The sequence below is a fragment of the Cydia amplana genome, chromosome 24 (assembly GCF_948474715.1).
Source record: "Cydia amplana chromosome 24, ilCydAmpl1.1, whole genome shotgun sequence".
Classification (NCBI taxonomy): domain Eukaryota; kingdom Metazoa; phylum Arthropoda; class Insecta; order Lepidoptera; family Tortricidae; genus Cydia; species Cydia amplana.
Window position 1 is genome coordinate 1,244,280 of NC_086092.1, and position 7,807 is coordinate 1,252,086.

The following is a 7,807-nucleotide window of genomic DNA, read 5'->3' on the forward strand; positions in this document are numbered from 1 at the left end:
CGGCTGATCGGTGATCGAAAACGAAGCGATAAATAAATACAATAAAAATCATTTATTCAGGTCTTTAAACCCCATAATACACCACACATCACATTACAAAAAAAAGAGAAAAAAATACATTAACAGTGATATAACAGTGATAGACATAATACATCTGTGTGTGTATAGTAAGGTAAACGTCGTAGGTACTAGTGCTCGACATGCTAATGGCCAATAGATGACACCCTGCTGTCACCTCTATTGACAATGACTTAAGTTTTAAGATGACATGTGCTGGGACCACGTCGAACACCAGTACGTTTACCTTATACATCTCTTTCAGTTTACGTTCGATTTTCATAATATAATAATAAATTATAGACATTAATTCAGGGATCGGAACCGGCGTTTTGCAAAAACTTCGAGATAACCATATTTTTCTAATTATTTTATACTCAAAATGTAGGACTCAGTTGTGATTTTAGGTAACGACTTCGTATTATTAGATTGCCTAATTTTAAATGAAATAAATAGCAAAGAACGAAAAAACACCGTTTTCGTTCCCGTAAAATAAATACCGGTTACCGATCCCTAATAGACATTATAGTCAGTACAACATCTTACCATGTGGTCGTCCACATGTCGTACGACATCACGTTCATCCACGTGAAGCTGGCCCACATTGAATAATACAGCACTAGGCCTGCAATTCATAATTATTAACTAATTATCGATACATATAAATCAAATCAATACATGTTATAAAACAAAGTCCCCTGCCGCGTCTGTCTGTCTGTATGTTCGCGATAAACTCAAAAACTACTGGACGGATTTACATGCGGTTTTCACCGAATAATAGAGTGATTCTTGAGGAAGGTTTTGGTGTATAATTTGTAAAGGTTTTGTTTAAATTGGTTGAACTACTCGTGCGAAGCCGGGGCGGGTCGCTAGTAATAAATAAAAGAGAGTAACATTTATCTTACAAAAAATAATATACTTATTAAATAACATCAAATTGATCAACACTAAAAATACAAACGAATTTAAATGAAATTTGTTGTTCTCGGTTATATTTGGATATGTTACAACCACCCCCCATCATTGTTACAACCGTACCCCTAGTCACACCAAAGACATATGTAACTCCGTATAAGATGAATAAAGTTTAAGGACAAAACATGCCTCGGAAATCAAGAAAAAGTCATTCTCGGATAGATGGCGCACACACCTTTGGCCTATGCTCGGCTAGATGGCGTTGACGACACCGTTTGATATTTAACAATTTTAACACATAGGTATCAGTGAAAGAACATGGGTCGAAATGATATAAAAATAATTCAATCATTTATTCATATATGTAAAAAAAATTGATGGTTTTATACATTTTCATTTTAGTTTTTAATCGTGTGTCGATAGATGGCAGTAAATTTACTGTGACTACAAAATTTACTATGACAGGCTCTACAGTAGGTATCTTTTCTAATTTCAATTTAATTACTTAATAGTTGTAATGGAAACTGAATGCATTGTAAATACATAATTGATATTTTAAAATAAACGTGTGATACTGCCTGCTTATAATGATAATGTTAACTTAATGTACCATGTTTAAGCAAATAAATCATTAATTCATCTGGGGGCACGGCAGTGCCCACGCCAAGTCGAGCGCGAAGCAAACACTGCCGTAGCATCCTTTACTGGAACCATTTCGCCGCATTTTCATTGCCATGTCCAAGTCATTATACGTATTACAAATTAAAGATATCTTATTGATACGGTTTTAACACCCCCTGGCACTGATTAAAATAACCGACTTGGTTTCACATTACATCTCAAAACTTTTTTGTAGTAAAAGCGTTGCGAGACCTGCACCTTTTTACATGTAATGTTTTTGATGGGTTCATTCATTCTCTTTGTGTATACTCAATTACTCACCCACAAAAGTGCATACATTCTTCTCTATGTCTACATGTTCCGTAAACACCTGAACAGCCCTTAAGAAGAACGCGGTCATCAGGCAGGACACCAACGCCATCAGCATGAGGGACGGGAGGTTCCTTTTCTGCGGCAGCACACCGTAGGCCACCAGAGTCAGGAGGAGGAATAAGCAGGATATCAGCATAGCTGCAGAAGATAAGATAAGATAAGGTACGATACGAGAAGATAAGATAAGATAATATCATCATCATTATATCAGCCCTTTGTCGCCTACTGAGCATAGGCCTCTCTTCTAGTACGCCACTTGTCCCGGTCCTGAGCTAATCTCATCCAGAAGTGACCCGCAATCTTCCGGATGTCGTCCACCCAACTAGCCAACGGACGCCAGGCGCTTCTGTCATCCGAAAACCATTTACCATTGACCTCCCCCCCCTTATCTTCGAAATTTTTGAAAAATTTGCTGAATAAATGTTTGATGTTTGGTGTGGTGAAAACTTTTATTCACGTACCAGACGCAATGACAACATCCTTAATGTATTGATATTCGTCCACTTTCGTTTCCTCAATTATGACGCGATGTATCAGTCTGATAGTTTCAACGTCAGTGCCATTCTTGCTTATAGCCTGTAATTCCACGCAATGTCTCGTATAGTTCCATAAACGCCATTGGTTCAGGTAGTTCGGCTTCCTAACTGCTTTACTGCCATCCTGAAATAAATACGTTTGTTAAACAACTATTTAACACAAAATTTTCACACATGATTATTTCTTCTCTTCTCTTCTTCCTTGCGTTGTCCCGGCATTTTGCCACGGCTCATGGGAGCCTGGGGTCCGCTTGGCAACTTATTCCAGTAATTGGCGTGGCACTAGTTTTTACGAAAGCGACTGCCATCTGACCTTCCAACCCAGAGGGTAAACTAGGCCCGTATTGGGATTAGTCCGGTTTCCTCACGATGTTTTCCTTCACCGAAAAGCGACTGGTAAATATCAAATGATATTTCGTACATAAGTTCCGAAAAACTCATTGGTACGAGCTAGGGTTCGAACCCGCGACCTCCGGATTGCAAGTCGCACGCTCTTACCGCTAGGCCACCAGGGCTTCACATATGATTATTTATTACAGCTTATTTATAATCGGAACCCCTAGTGTAAATTTAATTCGATAGCGTGACGTGCGTTGAAGAAGATTTCATGTTTTCCACTTTTTATGCTAAGATAAGGGATACCCTTATCTTATCTTTTTATTATTTTAAAATTTTCACTAGCCTCCAAAAGGTAGAACTCCACAGTTTTAGAACTTGTATAATCTGTCAAATTTGTAAAAACGTCGCTATACACAAACTTGAAGCTTTTCAACGTTTTCCCAGTTTTAATAATCTTCTTCTTTACATCCTTATTGAAAATGCTTACTTCAAAATGTTCCAATTTCGTCACATTAAATACATTGTCAACGCAAGAGCTAGTTTCGTTAAATTTCAAACTTATTTGTGCAACGGGGCAACATTTTGACAGACAATTTTCGCAGTTTTCTAATAAATTGCCGTTTTTCACATATTTAAATACATTAGTAGTATTGGTATTATTTTGAGCTTGAACCACACACAGGACAAGCCACAGGATGCGGTACATGGTAACTGGAACAAAATAAGCCTTTTTATCAATTTTATCGTGAATAATCACTATTATATAACTTGGCCGGGTTTTTATTTAAATTAATTAAGTAACAGGAAAAATGTTATTTAGGTCATAACTAGCGATAAGAGAATGTACAAAAGCATAAACAACCAAACATAATGTATTTTCTAATTAAATATATAGTTTTTTTTTAAGTGGAAAAAGCCGTCCAGAGGATAGTCCAGAGGCCGTGAGTTCAAGTCTCACTCAAGACAGTAATTTTACCACTTAATTTTTTTAAATCTAAGCTTAATAGCATCGTTCGCAGTCATTTCTGCTTGTTAAAAATTAAAATCTATAGATTAGATTACCACTGTCCGTCTGTCTGTCTGTGACCAGGCTGTATCTCATGAATTGGGATAGCTAGACAGTTGAAATTTTCACAGATGATGTATTTCTGTTGCCGCTATGACAACAAATTATAAAAAGTACGGAAACCTCGGTGGGCGAGTCCGACTCGCACTTGTTTTATTAAATGTTAGAATGGCACATATCTATCGGAAAAGTGTTTAATCAAATAAATTCACTTACCGGGTTTCGGAACGTCACATTAACTTAATTTCTTCTTTTTCAACAATTAATAAAATTACTTAGTTTTCAGTATAAAACCACATGTGTTTCGCGACTCGTGTTTTCCTGCTGAATGAGTTTTTTTCCGTGATAACATTAGTTTAGTTAGTTAGTTAGTTTATTAGTTAGGGCATTAAATTAAAAACTGGCCAAGCGCAATCCAGACTTGAATGTTAAGGTTCCGTAATATACAGGCTGGCCCATAAATACGCTGACAACGTTTTTTCTAATTATTTTAATAAGTACTTACGTAACTAGTACAAAATAAGTTAAAATTAAAACTACACTATTTTTATGCAACAAAAATCAATTCTCATCAAAATAGCCTCCTTTCGCTTTGATACACAAACGCAAGATACGTTTGTTAAAATTTTCAACGAAATGCCGTAGCTCCTCCAAGGATATTTTTAGGGTTCCGTACCTAAAGGGTAAAAAATGGGACCCTATTACTAAGACTTCGCTGTCCGTCCGTACGTCCGTCTGTCACCAGGCTGTATCTCATGAACCGCGATAGCTAGACAGTTGAAATGTTCACAAATGATGTATCTCTGTTGCCGCTATAACAACAAATACTAAAAATAAAATAAATATTTAAGGGGGGCTCCCATACAACAAACACGATTTTTTTTGCTCTATGTTTTTGTTAATAGGTGCGGAACCCTCCTTGCGCGAGTCCGACTCGTACTTGGCCGGTTTTTTCCATTCTTTACACACGTGCTACTAAACGCAAAAGTGTTAACGCTCTAAACGCAACACTTACCAATTTTTAATGTAAAATGTATAATTTCAATTTTAAAATGCCCGATTCCTCCTGTCTCCATCATCAGATCAGCTCCATGGCATCATAATATTTGAATTTTTAACCGATTTACAAGCTAGGTAGGTATGCAAAATTTCAGCTGAATATGAAATTGAGAAGTGGGTCAACAATTAACCTATGCGGCCAGCCTTCTGGGCACCCTACCGAGCGACTACGATTTAGGACAAATATTTTATTTATAAGTTTTTAATTTAAGTGTTTTATTATGTTTTACAGAAAAAAAGAATAATGTCCAAGATTTGACCCACACTGACTAACATACCAGGGCAATTTAAATTTAAGTTAAATAGCTAGTATAAAAAGGTTTTAGTCGTTTTCGCGCGAACCCTAAATTTATCTGGACTAATTAAATGTATTAAGGCCCCCCAGGGACGAAGGTAATTCCATTACTTAGGTTAGGGTATTTACTAAAACCTAATAATCTACTAAGAGAGCTAAAGTTTAAATAGATAAGGATAAAAGGTCGACAACATGCATGTGACACCTCCGGGGACCTAGCCAAGATGATAATCTTATTCTTTTATTTAAACTTAATTGCACAAATTTACACAAAAAGAGTACAAAATGTACAAATGGCGGACTTAACGCCTTGAGGCATTCTCTACCAGTCAACCATTGGGCTAAACAGAGACAGTTTGTTTGGTGCAGGATTGTAAATAGTGGATATGAAAACAGACACGAGATTACTATGATACTAATGATACTATACTTACACAAATAAATATTGCCTTCAATGTACGCTGACATCAGTGAGTCTGACAAGCAACAGCTTTAAACATAACAAAATTTGCAATACATTACGTCTTAGAATAAAGTTTAGTGTCATAAAAATCAAAACATAAGTTATTTTAAAAAGGTGCTGAACAAATTATTAAGTTTCGAAATAAATTAAAAGTGGAAAAATTCACTGTCTTGGGTGGGACTTGGGTGGGAAATTAATTTAGTATGGGATGGTATGGGATAGCGCATCGTTACTGGTGAATTTCCAATATGATTTGGAACTCTGGTAGCCGTTTAGGAAGTGTAGGACTCTTACGGTAGATGTCGCTATGAGCCTCCCTAGGGCTCATAATATATGGTGGAAATATTCGCTGAATTGGGTACGGTCTTGGTAGCTCAGATGGCAGAGCACTGTACTAGTGATCCTGTTATCGTGGGTTCAAGTCCCACCCAAGACAGTGAATTTTTCCACTTTTAATTTATTTCGAAGCTTAATAGCATCGTCCGCAGACGTTTCTGCTTAATACAAAATTAAATTATTAAGTTGTACAACGCGGAACTTAATAAACTTAATAATGTGTAAAAATCGTGAAAGTTTAAATCAGGGATGTTGCGGATGCCGATTTTTTGACATCCGCGGACGCGGATGCGGATGCGGATTTTAAAGGCTCACATCCGCGGATGCGGATGCGGATGCGGATGTCAAGATTAGGTACTTAGAAAACGTCAAATATTAAATTTTTAGTATTTTTTTATTTAAAAAAAAACGAAACGTTTAGTATTTGAGCAAGAATATAGGTGCGTTATATTTAATAAACAGTAACTTGGCCGACTTTTCTGGATCTAGACGATTTCGTTATAGGTAATGACGAAATTACCCAGCACTTACGCCGCCGCTAAGACGTTCCTGTAGCAACTTGTTCGACATCCGCATCCGCATAAGCTCCGCATCGATTTTATGCGGATGCGGATGCAGATGCGGATGTCGAAAATAATGCGGAAGTTCCGCGGTTGCGGATGCGGATGCGGATGTTCGCAACATCCCTGGTTTAAATCAGTGTGCTGAAAAAATGTTGGTCAGTTTGAGGAGTATAGCATATATAGTTTAATTTATTGCTCCTGTTACAGGAAACACTTATACAGTGTATAAATCCAATACGGGCGAATATTTAAACGGTGGAGTGGGTCTAGTCAGACTTCCATAGTTTATATTTTAGTTAATTGGTGCAGTGACTGCAGAGTTAGCCTAGTCGGACTATATGGACTCCATACTATTTAAAGCCTGAAAATTATCGCCTGAAAAAACCACATAAAACCAGATTTTCGATTTAGCATATTTAGCAGACATGTGACAAATGACATGCTAACTCTTTCGCACACCTCCAGAAGGTCGCAAGCGACGTTGTCAACCGAAATTCGATGGAAAATATACTTCGCAACGTCGTATCTCGCTACTGAATCTATAAAGAGATGCGAGTTTTATGTCATAATTATTTGTTAAGGATAAGTAAAATACGCTGAGATATGTATAATATGCTCTTTTATGCATGACAGATTTGTTGTAGGTACATAAATGAAACATTTAACTTAAAATGGCGTTTTCCACAGGCGTTGTCACGCATCAAAGTCGTGTAAAGGACCACAATAGTTAAAGATTTATATTTGGTTTAGATAAATGTGTACCAAAGACATAATTATGTAACTCCGTATAAGATGAATAAAGCCTAAGGAAAAAAACAACGGGTTGCACTCAGGGTGTGCCGGCAGAAGTGAAAACTCAATCACTATTGCAAAATGTCTGCAGCACTATGTATAAATGAGGTTAACGCCATCTAGCGTTATTTCGTCGCATTACTTGAAACCCCTAAGCACATCACTGTTAGTATTCGAGTTATATTAATATCAGTTAGAGGGAAACTCACTAGATGGCATTTAAATCAATAAAGAAAAACTCAATGACATTGAAGTAACAGTTTTTCGATCAGGATCTTTTTGTGATGGGGAAACTCGTAACAGGTGTCACGTGACCGTAAGACGTAACACGGACACGTGACACCTGTTACGAGTTTCCCCATCACAAAAAGTGTACAGCGCCGCTAAAGAAGT